General features: G+C 40.9%; 1 protein-coding gene across 1 annotated transcript in view; it reads right to left on the reverse strand.

Annotated features, from left to right (window-relative positions):
* The window catches only part of PLCH1 (phospholipase C eta 1), a 216,310-nt gene extending 199,841 nt beyond the window's left edge, over window positions 1-16,469 (reverse strand). Inside the window, exons 1-2 of the mRNA XM_057739608.1 lie at window positions 16,224-16,469; window positions 12,622-12,738 (exon numbers count right to left, since the gene is read on the reverse strand). The gene's annotated coding sequence lies outside the window, so the exon portion shown is untranslated. The remainder of the gene's footprint in view (window positions 1-12,621; window positions 12,739-16,223) is intronic.
* Window positions 16,470-16,848: the final 379 nt, after the last annotated feature.

The raw sequence follows: 16,848 nt of genomic DNA on the forward strand, positions 1-16,848 counted from the left end.
ACGTCAGGGTTGAGATATTTTCATCTTTCTAAAAATATATTCCTTCATTTTAAAAGTGGGCACAAAGTGCAGATTGGAAATTAAAACTACATTGAAAAAAAACAACACTCAAAGGAATGACTGTTTGGTAATTAGATCTCAACTCTCAGTGGCCATCAGTCTTGAAATCCAGCCCAACAGTAACACCTTTGATCACATTTGAAGACTATTCCTGATGACACGCTAATAGCAGAATTTTTTTTTACAATTCTAATTTCATTTACTTATGTGTAGGTCTAACATCCAAAAAATCCTTGATTTATACTAGTTGTCTCTAAACCAGTGACTTCCATACTTGTTAAATAGTAGAAATGGACTTCAGAATAGCTCCAGCCCCAATTCCTTCATATCTAAGGTTGCCCAAAATTCAGTCTCAGAAATGGCAACCCCCAGAGAAGGGCAGATCCCCCAGCTTTCCCAAGTTCATCTTACCCTCTTCTCCTGTCCACCTCCCCACCCACCAGTGAGAAAAGGGAGCTTATCACTAGGAGTGTGTTGGATTCCCATCTTTGCCTGCCTTCCCCCTTCCACCCAGCAGTAAGTGCAGCTCCAACAAGAGACCTACCTGGAACTGGGCAATTAAACCCCCAGCCAATACCTTCTCTCCTTCCCAGACACACAGCAGGGTGAGTAGGGGAAGTGCCCCCCTTTTTGTGCTCAAAAGCAGCAGTTCAGGACCTCCCTTAATGTGAAAAGCTATAATCAAATCAATTTATGAATCAAATAACCCACAGGTATGCTCTGGGCCCTACTATAGGTCCTGAGGGGATGCCTAAACACTGTCCCAGTCACCAAGGAGCTAATGATCTGGGAGATAGCACATAGTTAGAAACAAAAGATTTACATAAAACTTCACAGAAAAAGGCAGAATATATGATTGGTGGTAAATGAAGCATACTGTAAAAGGTTCAAAGAAAAGAAACCAAGGGTGTCAGGAAAGAGTTCCTGGAGGGTGGGAGCACAGAGCTAGATCTCAAAAGATCAGTAGGTTTAAGAGATGAGAAGAGAGGGGAGTAGGAAGGACAGTTTAGTAGGAAGGCACTGTACATGCCCAAAATACTGCTCTCAGTTATCAAGGTAAAAATTACTAATTTACATTGTTAATATGACATTTAAATACATTGTGATAGGGAATTCCCTGGTGGTCTAGTGGTTAGGACTCTGCCCTTTCACTGCTGAGGGCCCAGGTTTGATCCCTGGTCTGGGAACTAAGACCCCACAAGCCACATGGTATGGCAAAAAAATTTTTTAAAAATACACTGTGATATAACAAAGTATATATAAGGGAATTGGCAAAAATAATATTTCAACAAGAATTTCTAAACATAACTTATTCAGAATATAAATCCTGGGACTCCCTGATGGCGCAGTGGTTATGAGTCCACTTGCCAATGCAGGGGACACGGGTTCGAGCCCTAGTCTGGGAGGATACCACATGCGGCAGAGAAACTAAGCCTGTGCACCACAACTACTGAGCCTGTGCTCTAGAGCCCGCGAGCCACAATTACTCCCACTCACCTCAACCAGAAAAAGCCCATGCACAGCAACGAAGACCCAACACAGCCAAAAATAAATAAACTAAAAAAAAAAAAGAATATAAATCCTGATATAGACCTCTCTTTAAAAGGATGGTAGTGATCAAAGATAATTTTGCAAAGATTTCAGGCTAAGATAATGGTAAAGTTAAGAATTAAAGTTTAGTTTCTCTAAAGCCAGCAGAGATGTCAACTTTCAATAGAGAACTTATATCAATGCAAATATAAGAATATCAGAGATTACAGAAAGTAAAAGGTCCTGGGATATTAAACCTAACTTAGTCATGTAAATTCGCAAGCTCAAAAGAACATCAAAAAAATCTAGTCAAATATTTTAAATTGTGGAAACTCAGCTTTGTTTTTCATATGCTGAATCTTTTTTTTAAGCTCTTTATTGGAATATAATTGCTTTACACTGTTGTGCCAGCTTTTGCTGTACACCAAAGTGAATCAGCTGTATTTATACATATACCTCCCTCCCACCCTCCCTATCCCAGCCCTTTAAGTCATCACCCATCATTGAGTTGATCTCCCTGTGTTATGCAGCAGCTTCCCACGAGCTATCTATTTTACATTTGGTAGTGTATATATGTCAATGCTACTCTCTCACTTCATCCCAGCTTCCCCTTCACCCCCTCCCACCCGATGTCCTCAAGTCCGTTCTCTACATCTGCATCTTTATTCTTGCCCTGTCACTGGGTTTGTCAGTACCATTTTTTTAGATTCCATATCTATGAGTTAGTATACAGTATTTGTTTTTCTCTTTCTGGCTTACTTCGCTCCTGTATGACAGTCTCTAGGTCCATCCACCTCACTACAAATAACTCAATTTCACTCGTTTTTATGGCTGAGTAATATTCCATTGTATATATGTGCCACGTCTTCTTTATCCATTCATCTGTTGATGGGCATTTAGGTTGCTCCCATGTCCTGGCTATTGTAAATAGTGCTGCAATGAACATTGTTGAATCCTTAACTTTTAAGAAGCTCTGGGGGGAAAAAAATCCAAAGCTGATGGAGGTAGCCCAAGTTAAATGCATCTAACATTTCATGTTAACTTATTTTCAAACTTGTAAGTTCTTGATTCTTTAAGTCTAATAAACAGCCTGTTTGAAGTTGCCATCTGAACAAAGTTGTCATAGAAAGCATTAAAGAGAAAAAATAGGGAAATAAAACCAAACAGTATTACAAATTCCTCAAATGAAATTTATAGTGTGGATTTGGTGTTTTTTTCTTAAACTAGAACAAAAAAGATTATAGACACAGCAACTAACTCCTGGTTATTTGTCACTGGCCTATATGTTTTCTATTATATTCTTTTGCACAGTTTCCTTCCCTTGAATATCTAATATGTTCACACTAAAATTACGGGAACCAGACTGAGACACAATATTCTAGTGGCCAGGTCTTGGTTCACTGCCACCATCAGAATCCTCCATTATTCCAACAGAATCTCATCCACATTCAAGGAAGAGCAGGGATTTCCTGAGTGTCCAAACAAACAAAATCAGAACCCACCGAAGTTTGAACACTCAACATTTCTTCTTTCCTTCAATAATGCTAGGACACAAGACCCTATGCAGCCACAAGAGACAATAAGGAATTCAAGTTAGCTTCAGTCCCAGGGAGTGGGAACCAAGCAGTGCTTACAACCAAGCCCAATGCTGACACCATCTTGCCTATACTGGAGATACTTTGGAGATTCCAAAGACACCAGCTCTCCCAGACCTGGGGAGATGAGTGAAATATTTGAGACTTGGAAGGAAGTGTGAAAAGCAACTAAATGCTTATCATATAAGAAAAATAAGTGTTCTGACTCTGATCCTCTCTCAGGTAGTGATCTGAAACCTATTCATTTGTTTCTTCAAAATTGATTTTTTAATCTATAATAGAAAGAATGAAGTGACACCTTCTACTCTGAGGCTCTGCTCAAAATGGAAATTTGTAGTCACCCATAAGTGAATATGAGAAGAGCAAGTTTTATCTATACCAAGATGCTAATTTTTTACCTATCAGATTAGCAAAAGTCAAGAAGTTTAATGACAAACCATGTTGGTGAGACTGTGGAGAAATCATCATGTAATACATTTCTGATAAGAGTAAAAATTGTGCAAATTCTACTGAAGTCAATTTGACAATATTTATCAAAACTACTAACATACATACCTTTGACTTAGCAATCTCACTTCCAAAAACATATCCTATAGCCATACTTGAACATGCAAATGGTGTACATATATGGTTATTTACTGTACCATTGTTTTCAAAAGATCAGAAGCAACCTAATTGTGCATTAATCTGGTTAAATTTCAGTATATCCATACATTGGGAAATATGTAGCTATTAAAAAAAATCCAGAATAGCCAACACAATATTGAACAATGTTGGGAGACTGAAACTATCCAATTCAAGACTTACTCTAAAGCTGCAATAATCAAGACAGGGTGGTATTGAAGAAAGGGCAGATAAATAGGTCAATGGAACAGAATAGACAGCCCAGAAATAGACCCACATAAATGGAATCAACTAATATTTTACAAACAAGCAAAGGCAATACCATGGAACAAAGACAGTTTTTGTTTGTTTCAAAAAATGGTGCTGGAACAACTGGACATCCACATGCCAAAATAAGTTAATCTAAACATAGACCTTACACCCTTCACAAAAATTAACTCAAAATGAGTCACAAACTTAAATTTAAAACACAAAACTATATAACTCCTAGAAGATAACATAGGAAAAAAATCTCGATGACCTTGAGCATGGTGGTGACTTTTTAGATACAACACCAAAGGGATGATCCATGAAACTAAGAATTGTTAAGCTGAACTTCATTAAAACTTAAAACTTCTGCTCTGTGAAAAACAACGTCAAGAGAATGAAAAGACAAGCCACAGACTGGGAGAGAATATTTGCAAAAGACACAACTGGTAAAAGACTATTATTCAAAATATACAATTCAAAACGTACAATTATTCGAAATATTCAGAATTCTTAAAACGCAGTAAAAAAAAAACAAAACCTGATTTAAAAATGGGCCAAAAACCTTAACACCAAAGATATAGAGATGGCAAAGAAGCATATGAAAAGATGCTCTACATCATATGTCATCAGGAAATGCAAATTAAAACAATGAGATACCAATGCACACCTATTAGAATGGCCGAAATCCAGAATACTCACACCACCAAATGTCGGCGAGGATGTGGAGCAACAGGAGCGCTCCTTCATTGCTGGTGGGAATGTAAAGTGATACAGCCACTTTGGAAGACAGCTTGCAGCGTCTTACCAAACTAAACATGTTCTTAGCATATGATCCAGCGATTGTGCTCCTTGGTATTTACACAAAGGAATTGACAGCTTACGTCCACATGAAAGCCTGCACATGAATGTTTATAGCAACTTTATTCATAATTGCCACAACTTGGAAGTAATTAAGATATCCTGCAGTACGTGAAGGCAGAGCACAGGATTTTTAGGGCAGTGAAAACACAGTGTATGATATCACAGTGATGGATACAGGTCATTACACATTTGTCCAAACCCATAGAATGCACAACACCAAGAGTTAACTGTAACGTAAACCATGTGATCTAGGTGATTATCATGTGTCAATGTAGGTTGGTCAATTGAAACAAATGTACCATTCTGGTGGGGGATGTTGGTAACGGGGAGTCTATGCATGAGTGGGGGCAGGGAATACATGGGAAAGTCTGTACCTTTCCTTCAATTTCACTATGAACCTACAACTGCTTTTTTAAAAGAAAGTAAAAAGAAAAAAGAATTAAGAAGCTCTATGTGCTGATATGGAATAACACAAAATATATTGTTACAAGAAAAAATGCAGAATCATATGGATTATGCAGAATCATATGGATTATGCATTACCAATTTGATTTCTCAAAGGAAAAACGCATCCATGTGTATTTGCTTATGTTTGTGTGTATATATATAATTTTGAGAAAATACATAAGAAACTAATAACACTATTGGTCTACTAAAGAACTGGGCGGCTGAAGGATAGAGGTGAGAGAATTTTCACTAAATGCCTTTTCGGCTTTAAAAAAAAATTTAAACATGAGACTGTATCATCTATTCAGTTATTCTTTCTAACAAAGTGACCGAGTAATAAGAATTCTGTGAGGAAAGAATGTTTTATTTACTTCACCAAATTTGAGATGAGAAATTTTTAAGAAAGTGCTGAGAGCTGACCCTGACTTGAGTTTTTGCTTTTGATTGAAAGCTGGACACTAAATATTAGATTTCACACTTCTTTCGACAAGTGAAAAAGAAGTTGGTACACAGTTTGTGTTCACTCTCTTCCAAGACTATATTTTAATGACTTACCCAGTAAACAGAAAATACTTCCAATTCACAACCTATTTCAAACAACAAAAGCTATGGTTCAGAATAAAACATTTGTATATAAGCTTTTCTTTTTTCTTTCTTTTCCTTTTTCAATTTGAGAAGAGATTGCTCTGACATTCACATTCAGACACTGCTCAGGAAAATAAAATAATCACATTACAGGGTTTCTCTACAAGGAAAAAAAAGGGGCGGGGTGGGGGGGAGCTTTCTGGGCTTCACTCCACAAACACACTGCCTGCATAAGACAGGTTTTGTGACTCAGGAGTGGGATGGGTCCGATTCCCATTGGCCCACTGAGTCTGGGGGCAGCCAATAGCTGATACTTTATGTGAGGGAAGAAAACTGAAAATTCAAAAAAAAAAAAAAGTCCCCAAGGCTTATTATTGAAATCCAGTGTTAAAAAACACTGCTTTTAAAAATTACTAAATACAAAAAAAAAATTACTAAGTGTGAACTTTGAGACTTAAAAAGATAGTAAAAAAGAGAATTTCTTTTCTTTGAAATCACTTCCCAGTTTCTTACTTCTACCACTTAGGACCCAGGAGGTGTTTATTTATTTATTATTGAAACCCAAGGTTTTTTTTTTTTTACTTTAATTTTACTTATTAAGTTTCAAAATCCAAAGGCATAAAAAGGTATACAATGAAGAGTTTACCTCTGGTATCTGTCTCCCAGCAACCACCATTTTTAGTTTCGAGTATACCCTTCCAGAGATATTCTATATGTATACAAGAAAACCCTACCTTCTTTTCTTAGCCTTACCTTTCTTTCTGTTTTACACAAATGGTTGTATGGAACCAACAGTCTTTAAATTGAAATAAAAATCAAAGGATCTTTTTATAATCCTAACTCCTTTTTCTATAAAGAAATCTTTTTTAAAAATTTCTTTTCAATTCCTTATCACTCAAAGTTAAGAAAGAGTTGTTTGGCAAAAATAGGAGCTCTAGAGAACTAAATTACATACAATTACACAGCAAATCAACTCACTTAACTTCTGGCCCAGGATTCTGACCTCTGAAAAAAAGTATAGGTCTTCAAAGTTCCCACCAGAGGTTCTGCTAGCACTCCACGGAGACCTGTTCCAAGATCCAAAGGCCCCTTCAATTAAATTGAAGAGAGAGAGAGGAGGCAAGTGGGAAGCTGAATTCAAATGTCTGGTCCTGGTGGACTAGCAAGAAGGAAGTGAAGGCAGATGAAAGAGAAACCATGACTGCCTTAGATCAGTTAATCAGTAACTTACATGTGATAGCACCAAACTAGATCTTTCTGCCTCCGGTGGCAATTTAATAGCTAATGCGTGGGCACCTGAATGGTTGGACAGGTTCTTAAGTCGCTTGCTAAATTCAGAAAACCGAGCCACAGAGAAAAGAGGCTGCTAGCAAGATAAGACACAGAAAAATTCATGAAGAAGGAAACTCAGAGCGCGCCAGGGTCCTATGTATTGCCTGAAGCAAGGCTGGGCTGAACTCCAAAATGGCGTCTGGCGTCCAATCTTCTGAAACCCTCAAGCTTTTCTCCTCCCCTGGACTCAGAGACAAAGGGGGAAAAGAAAGTCCAGGACAGAGGTGTGCTTTTAAGGTGTGGTGTACTAACAAGGTCACTAGACCAGGCGTTTGCTGGCAAGGTTAAAGTTCAAGTCCCAGTTCGGCTCTGTGAGTGTGGACATTCCTGAGCCTCAGTTTATTCATGGGTAAACCTGGGCAAAAATACTGCAAATCTGAAAACAGCTCAACACCACAGCCAGAGTAGTTTCAGAAGCACCAAAACTCCAGCTTCTGGCCGAAGTTTAGAGATTTTCAGCAACTGTCCAAGTGATTCAGGTCTCCAATTTGAAAAACATTACAGAAAGACACCATCTGAGTCTATCCAGCAGTAAGTCATTATTTCAAGAAAAATAAATGAGCAAAGTTTATACAAGATAAACATCAACATCTAAGTCTTGGGATGCCGGAAAACACACATTAAAATCATGAGGGGTCCTATTAGACCCAGCACATTTTGACAACAATCTCAAAGTGATAAGTGGGCCACTTTGATGTGGAAAAGCATTTGCAGAAGAGAATCTAAACATCACTCACTTCTAAACAAATAGCTCACACAGTTTATAAACAAAGTCTTGAATGTTTTTCTGGAACCAGGCCTGAATTTATAACCTCCTAAACTCCATATAGGGAATGCAGCTTCTCCAGTCACCAAAAACCTGAACAGAAAAACTTCTAAATATCTGTATTTTGGATGGCATATTGAGTTTGAAATGAAAACCCAGCACTTTTCATAAATTTAGCCTTGCTTTTCTGAGTGGCAACATGATGTATGGAGCATGGAGGCAGACAGACCTGGATTCAAATTCCAAGACTATTCCATACTCACTTAGATCTTGGGCAAGAAACTAATCTCCAAGTCTCATTAACAACATGGGATAATAATTCTTGCATCTCTTTATGAATTTTAAAGTGACCTGATGTAAATGCCCAGGCACATGGTTGGAATACATCAATGTTTATTTCCTCCTTTTCTTCCAGAACCGCTTAAGATATTTACTGGACAATAATCAGAAAAGCTGCTCTCCCTTGTATTAAATCCTAATCAAGGCAGAATTCCTCAGGCCAAAACATATACTGAAAAAGATCTTTTTTGTTTATGCATGTGAACCACATACATTCTCATGACATATGCATGCTTATAACCAAATATCCAATCAGAAGGTACGCACTGTCAATTCTACTCAGTAAAATTATATTAAGTCATAAAACACTGGTGTTTGACCATTTTATAACTACAGCAAGTTCATATGGTTACAAATACCAAAGTCTAGAGCAAGGATTTCATATCTGCCCTCCCTAGATTTTCTAGAAACAGCAGGATCATTAGAAATCAGAACATTTTCACCCTAGATCTTTCATTTATTAACTATGACTTTAATAAAATCCTTTAGCAACCTTGGGCCCTGGTTTCCCAACATCTAATAAACATAGTAGATATATTTTCCTGCTCTGTCATTTCATGATGACCATGAGGCACAAGCCTTTAGTTTAGTGCATCTAAAACAGACCTGAGAATTTTTAACTTTGCTATAAAAGTTTTCTTAGTTGTCCCTTCTGTGTCCATCCTGCCCTCTTTTACTTTGAAGCACAGAAGACAGAGACCCTGAGGATAATAACACAAAGCTGTGTAAACTTCTTCATGGGCTTCTTAAAATGCACTTCTAATTTGGCACACCCTACCACAGCAGTCCTGGATTTCTCCTTAAACAAAAATGGTCACGGGTGTCAAAGAGATGTGAGTGAGTGTCCACTGAACTGTGTCTAAATGATTTTCCTTGTGAGCAAAGCTGGCCTGGAATAAGCCCCTACTAGTGAGGAGAGAGAACATGCTTCCCAGGCTGAGGAGGCATTGTTGAAAGTAATGAGTTCTGCACCACTTGGGCCACAATTCACAGCTGAGTCTGATTTTATGAGACAAAGAGCAATAACCAAATGGGGATGCTCTTCAGCAGGCTTCTCCGAGCTGATAATGGTTAGTAGATTCATGAGGTGGTAAAGGAGAGGAGGCTACGGTCTCCCCAATCCTCTGTGTCCTAGGAGTGACATGAGGAAACGTTTGTCCACCTTGGTCAATATTATGCCAGAGGTTTGTCACGGGCTGTAATGGATTTCAGTAGAGTCTAAACTCATGAAAAATGCCTATAAATTATTCCAGCTCAAAAGTTAAAATGTTCAAATGCCCCACTGTATTCCTTTTATCCATCTACCATAATTTTATATCCTTTTATTTTCCTCAGAGAAATAATAATCATGATCCTTCAAGCATGCAGACCAACACTATTCTTAGAAGGGAGCTGCAGGAGGTTTATTATGTCATGAAACATGGAGCCAGAACAAAGGACTACTGAATCACTCACCTTATCTTCATCTAAGAAACCTGAGAATTACAGGGTTTCTCTGTTCCTCCCAAACTCAGAGCCTCAGTTGCCAAGACTGCAGGTTTTAGGGCTGAGACTATATTACAAAAATGTAAAAAGATAGGTGCACACAATGCTGCTTACCATATATATAAGACTTATCTAAAATGCTCAAAACAATGTTCAGGGTTTTTAAATCAGAGTTTAAGCATTTGTTTCTAAATCTAGACGTCTGATTGCTTGGCGCTTAAGTGCTCCCCTTAAGAGTACCACAGATAGTATCTTTACCCTGAAAACCTGAAACAGGATTAGAATTATTACAGAAGCCACAACTGTTAGTTCATTGAAGGCAGAAATCTAGGTTTATTTGTCTATATCATATGTACCTAGTTTTCAATAAATATATGTAGACTAAATGAATAAATTAAGTAGAAAGCATATGTTTTCCTAGTATATTACATTAAAGCACCCTAACATAAAGCACCTTTATCATATTCTATTTCTATAATTCTATCTTTATAATTATTTAGAAGACTGATTCTAAAAAGAAGTTTAACTGATGTTGATGATGTAGGAAAACATATCAAACAGAAGCAATGGCTGTAACAGCTTTTATGAAGGATCTGGCACAGCTATAAATCCTGGCTCTGCCCATCAACCTTCCCTCCCTTTGTCTCATCCCATCGCCTCTCCCCAGCCTTCCCCCAAGCACTCCCCAATCTCATTATCCCATGATCTGCTAAACTGCAGTTTACCTCCTGGAACCAGCAGAAACACATGTCACTGAGAATTAGGGAATTGGAGGCAGTTACAACCCACCAAATAGGGTCACAAAGTATCTGAACCTGAAAATTAAGAGTTTTTCTATTTTTTTAATTATGAAAAAAAGAAAAAAGTTAATTGGACATTTTTTAAACATTTGAGCTAGATGGATTGCATAATGTCTCGGCATTTATAATGAATGGGATGGGAGAGAGAACTTTAACAGCATGTTATTTGCTAATCATCTGGAAAGTCATATTACCGTTGACTTCATTTGCTGATGGTGGAAGGATATTGTCTGAAAACTTCTACCACTAATAAACATTTGCTATTCTTGAGGGCAAATTATTTAAAAATAGGATACAGCAAGACAGTACTCACGTATTACTTCATCTAAGGTATTTTTATGCCACACTTTATCCCAGGAAGAGTAACTTCATTTTAAACCTTTTATTAGAAGTTAATTCTAACAAATGTTTACTTAATAGCAGCTAGGTATACCAATCATGCTACCCAATATTGATGCAACCTAAGAAAAAGTGAGCCACAAGAAGCTACAACTCCTTCTACACACGCCTTAAGATGTGTACCCTTGCCAAATGCTAACCTGTGTAAATAAATAAAACTCTTAAAGGGGGATGGAACTATCAGGACTCACAATTTTAAGAAAAGGAAAATGACTCTCAATCTCCTAACAGAAACCTTGAGGAATCTGACTGGTTCGTGTCAAGGCTTCTTGAACATTCCCTGAAGATTAACCCCAGAAGTGACCAAAATGTCAGAGCGACTGGAAAAACTTTTTCTGGAAAAACAATCACTTTTTCTGGAAAAGCCCTTGTTTCTTTTCATTGGCATTTTACTTTGGGCTATTTTGGAGCGCATCTCGTTCTCACAAACAAGCCAAAAGGAGGACACAGGTGCTGCCAGTTTGTACACGCCCGGCTCTCCACCTGCGGAAAGGCGGCACAGGTCTGTCCCCTTAATGATCAAGAGCAAACACCTGACTGATTTTTTTTTAAAACTGCTTAACCAGTAAGTAAAAATATTTTATTGGTCCCCACTTTCATGGGCTAGAATGGGGGGATCTCAAATACTACCCTCATAAGCAATTTCTCACCTCTTCTCTCGTCTGTGATCAAAGTGGTATTGCCGTGGGAGGTGGGAAGGGTCTTCTTTTAAATTTTAACTGGTTATATTTTAATGCTGAACTCCTAACGCCAAAATGAGATCATAAACTTATTCTGAGTTACAAACAACAAAGAGAAATTCTGGGGGAGCGGGAGAGAGGGCGCCACAGACGCTCACCGGGGAACAGGGCTTGGGGGCACGCGGGGTGGCGTCTCGGACTCGCGGCGCGGTCGCCATGGGAACCCCGCGCAGGCGCAGAGCGCGCCGCTGTGTGGCTGGGACTTGCCTCTACAGCCCAGCGCCGCGCCGCTCGGGTGCCCCCGGTTTATTCCAGGAAGGGGCAATGGAGTAAATCCTCCTCGCGCTGAGTGCACCTGGTCTTCTCCAAAAGGGCCCTGAGTGGGGTCACCGGGCGCAGGAAGCACCGTGAGACTCCAAGTGTAATGGACACCGTACTCCCCTTGCTGGGAAAAGCGGACCTGCTCACTTTGCGGCGTCTGGCGGTCAGAAACCGGTCCCCAGGGTCCCGCGTAGGGGTGAAGCATCCTGCAACGAGCGATGCTTTACCCTCCACGGGGCGTAAACCCCACTCGCCCCCACAAGAGACCCGAGAATCAAGTTCTGGCACGGCCTCACACACCTATTCTTCCGAATTACCGTACCCCAAGACCAGCAGAGGTCCAGTTCTCCGCGCGGGGGGTTGGGGGATCCCCACTCACACCACCACTCAGACTGTCCTAAAGAGCGTGTCCCGGTCGGAACTACAAAGAGGGGAACTCGAGCCACCTGCTCACTTGCACACCTGGACTGCTGTACCAGCCCTCTGTTTCTTTCTCATCTCCCGCCTCCCCCCCACCCCCCCACCCCCATTCCTCCAAAAGCACTGACCTGCTCAACTTTGAGTGTTCAAGAGATGCAGGATTCCTCGGAGTCCCCGGCAGAGCAGCAACCTCCAAGGTGCTGGCGTGATGAGTTTTTGGCCCCTGTGACTGCAACTCCAAAACCCTGTCGAGGGATAAAAAAAAAAAAAAAAAGCCCCCCCAGAAGGGCAGTTCCCCTCACCAGCCGGCAGAACCCCCGAGACGGGCAGGGCAGAGTGGGACGCCGCCGCTACAACCTGCTTTCTCATTCAAATCCTCGGGCTCACTCCGGAGACCCCCCCTCCCAGCCCCGCAGCTCCCGCGGAAATCAGGAACTGGAACTGCGGAGAGCGGACTGGAGCTCCCGCCGCCGCCGCCGCTGGGCCCAGCTCGATTGGGTGGAGGGGGCCGAGCCCTGGACCTGGACCCCTGAGCCTATACCCCCTCGCGGGGCTCCCTGACAGGCAAGGACCAAGGCACTGGGAATGAAGTCGGTTTTTTTTGTTTGTTTTGTTTTGTTTTTTGTCTCCCTCAAATTTCAAAGGTTCCCAAACCCAGGGAAATATCCTTGATACTCAGTTTGGGGCTGTGCGCCGGAGAGCTTCAGTGATGGGAAAGTAAAAGAGTTTGGTGGTCAAACTGAAGAGGACGCGCGCAGGGACTGTGTGCAGTTTGCACCAAAGTAAAAAGTGTCAGGACTACATCTTAAAGAAAATTCCGAACTGCCCGTCTTATCTCCCCTCCCGTTTTTTACCATTCTAAGAAAAGAGCATCTACTATGCTCTTACAACCAATGAGATCTGCTTTGAGTAAAGTGCAGCTAAGACTGAAGAAGAGAGAGGGTAGTTAACACTACTTTTATTCTCTCCCACCGACTCACCCCCACCCGATCTCTTATTCCAGATGCTTCTCCTACGCGTTAATAGGCCAGTTATTCAATTAGATCAATTTGGTGGCAGGTGGACTCAAGCGGCCAACATGCCGTGAATGAGAGCACGACCCTGGCGGAGGAAAGCTTGCACACAGTAGGCACTCATATGGTGCTGAAACCATGAAATCTACTGAGCGTCCTGATGTGGTGAGTGGCCAGGTCGCTGTGGCTGCTGCACCGCTAACAACCGCTGGCCTAGGCAGCAGCGGTGTGATCCAGCTTCGAGATTCCAGGATTTGCAATTATCAGCCTTCATTCAACCTGCCCTATTGTTAGTTCAAAGCCTGGCTGGGAGGGACTGGGAGAAGCTGCTGCTCACTCACCTTCAGTTTAAAATTCTCCACCAATAAGAAGGTCCTAGAAAAGCTGGCAGCTTGGGGTTGGCAGGGATTTTCTGGGCTTAGTGACAACATAAACTAAAGTCATTTTCTTTTTCAAGCGTGAATTTGTTCAGGAAGTTACAAATGAGTGCCGAAGCTCGGAGAGCGGGGCCTGGCTGCGGGTCAGCTTTGACGGACAGTTAATGTGGGGGGTGGTAGCACCGTGACCTCTCAGTGAGAGATCTAGGGTTTCACCTTTTTATCCCACTTAGCCGATACCATAGAAACAACCCATTTGTATTATTCAGTTCAACGGAGGCAATAACAATGTCACAGCAAAGCACCATGGGCAAGAAGAAACTTTATCCTCAAAGCAATCCTGGACTCTCAGAAAAAAGGAAAAAGCCACCAGAATAGTCACTTGGATTTCTTCCTGCCAGGGTACCAGGAAGAAATCCGTTTGGGAAAAGATGTATAAGGTCCTTTGCCTCCACAGAAAGAAACCTTCCCAAAATTTCTTGCACGGCTGCAAATCCCCAGTTTATAAGAAATTAAACAGATACCCCTTCTACCCCTAGATTGCTTTTTGGAGATTTGTTTGGCTGGTAATCTCCATGGTGAATAGGAAGCCTCCCCCACCACCAAAAAAAAAAAAAGGGAGAGAGAAAAAGACGCCAAGACAACCCCTCACACAACCACGGGAGTTATCCACCCCCCAAACCTCCTGTGTTTGTCTTTCTCATATCAAAAACCGCACATGCAAATGGTGAAATAAACTCATAAGAAGTTCATAACAAGAGCACTTGTTTGCTATGCGTCCGTTATTTTGATACTTTTAATCAATTTCCATAATTTTGAGGACTTTAATTTTTTTTTTTAACTATGCAAACCTACCAAAAACAAGGCAAACACCCATATCATACTCTTGCTCCCCCAACTCCTTTTTTAAATAATGCATTACATCTAAAACTCCATCTGCTGGCCCTTCTCCCTCCCTTTCTCCTCAAAGGCAACCATTCCGAAGTTGGTGTGAATCATACTTCATCATGGTCTTAAGTGTATATATCCATAAATCTTTTAATGTAGCTTTTCCCTCTGTCTTTTTTTCACCACTAATCAGAGAAAAATTACTAACCAAAACCAAGAAAATGTTGTTACATTGCTAAGTTTTTAGAAGCAGGACAGAACTATTTTCCCCTGCTTGTGACCATCAGAGGGAACAATAACAAAGGGATTAGACAGTGGGTAGTAAACAGCCTCTCTAAGCTACACAAACCCTTCCATGGTTACCGAACAGTCCATAGGAAAACAAAACAAATAATACCCCCTTCTTCCTTCACTGGTTACAAAGGAATTGGAGAAAATGGGACCTAGGTTAACACTTCTTTGGGCAGGTGAAACAGAAGTCCTATATGGTAATAAGGTGCCTTTTTTGCCTGGTCTCTTGGTCGTGTAAGCTATAATCTTTTAGTAAGGATTTCCAAGTGTAAGGAACTCCTGCTGGTAGCTCAATTCAAGGTTGAAATCAGCCTTGCTGAAAAATCTGGGATTGAATTCTCCCTGCTTCCCCATACACAGGGACCTCCATCCATGCAGTGAGTTACAGAAAGCCCTTTACAGCAGTCCTTTGACTTAACCTCCTCCCAGCAGTAAAAGGGCTATGAAAGCACCGATTTTTCTTAAATGCCATTGACTGGTGAAAGACATCCTTCCCAACCCCCACTCTCCTCTCACTTCCAGAGCGATGACTCTCATTAATTATACTGGCACAGCACTGCCTGGCCTCGCTTCTAAATAGCTGCCAGATTCCTACATATCACCTCTGCCTTGATACAGAATGTGCACTGACACCAAGATCACAGAAAATCCTGTAAAAGGTGCCTGATACACAGTAGTTGATTGATGTGCCTCATGGTGGGCCCGCTGTGCTGCATATCGTAAGGAGTTCTTAGAAAACAGCACAAGAAATCCATGTTGGAAATAGCCTTTTCTAGCTGTACAAAAATCAGGCTTTCAGTTGCAAACATGGCTGTATTTGAGAGACTCAAATTTAGCCTAATCTTTAAGTTATATGCGTGAAACAAGAAAGTGAAGGAGATGAAATCATCCCTATTTTAATCAATGCACCGAGAAATCAAGAGAATGACCAAAGAGCTTAACAATTGTCAAGGAGGAGTTATTGCTCTTTCAACACATATATCTTAAGCACTTGCCATGTACCAGGCACTGCTTAAGTCTTAGCTGGAATATAGATAGTACTCCTGAAATACAGAGCAGTAGCTGTCCTTATGGCTCTGCTCCCTGTGTTGGTCAAGACTTTTAGTTAAAAACTGCAAGTCAAAGTAGCTTGAGGAAAAAAGGTAATGTGCTGACTCCTACCTTAAGACAGGAGCAAGGATAAGGGCTTCAGTAATGGCTGGATCCAGGGATTCAGAGTCTCATTACACTCAATCTCACTTTTGCTCCTACGCTTTCTTTCTCAGCTTTTTTCAATGTTTTGATTGTACTCTCTCCTACTACAAATGAGCGTCCTCTACAGGCTGATGGGGATGGAACATGACCAGGAACAGCTCCAGACTTCAATCATCTCAGCTAAGGATCCCAGGGGAAGAGAGGCCTTCTTGCTTTTACCATCTGTGAATAAGAGTGAAAGGATTCTAATTGACTTGGTTCAAGTCACGTGCCTATCCATAGGTCAATTAATGTGGTCAGCAACAGTGTATATATATATGGCCAGTTCCTGAGCCTATATCCACCCGTATGGCCAGGAAGGCGGGTCACTATGAGTAGCAGCCCCACCAGAACTTCGTGGAAGAACTTTGTGGAATCAGGGAGGATTTGCTCACCATAGGAAGGGGGCTGCTCTTTCCAAATGAGGGTAGGATGGGGCATCTGGTAGATGAAAAGAGCAGGCATCCCCTACAGTGCCCTCTCCTGAATGTGCCACCAAAGAAAGACAGGAACACATTTTGTACAGATTCACATGTGTATGACAGAAAGAAAA

Source organism: Hippopotamus amphibius, chromosome 6 (genome assembly GCF_030028045.1).
Source record: "Hippopotamus amphibius kiboko isolate mHipAmp2 chromosome 6, mHipAmp2.hap2, whole genome shotgun sequence".
NCBI lineage: Eukaryota > Metazoa > Chordata > Mammalia > Artiodactyla > Hippopotamidae > Hippopotamus > Hippopotamus amphibius.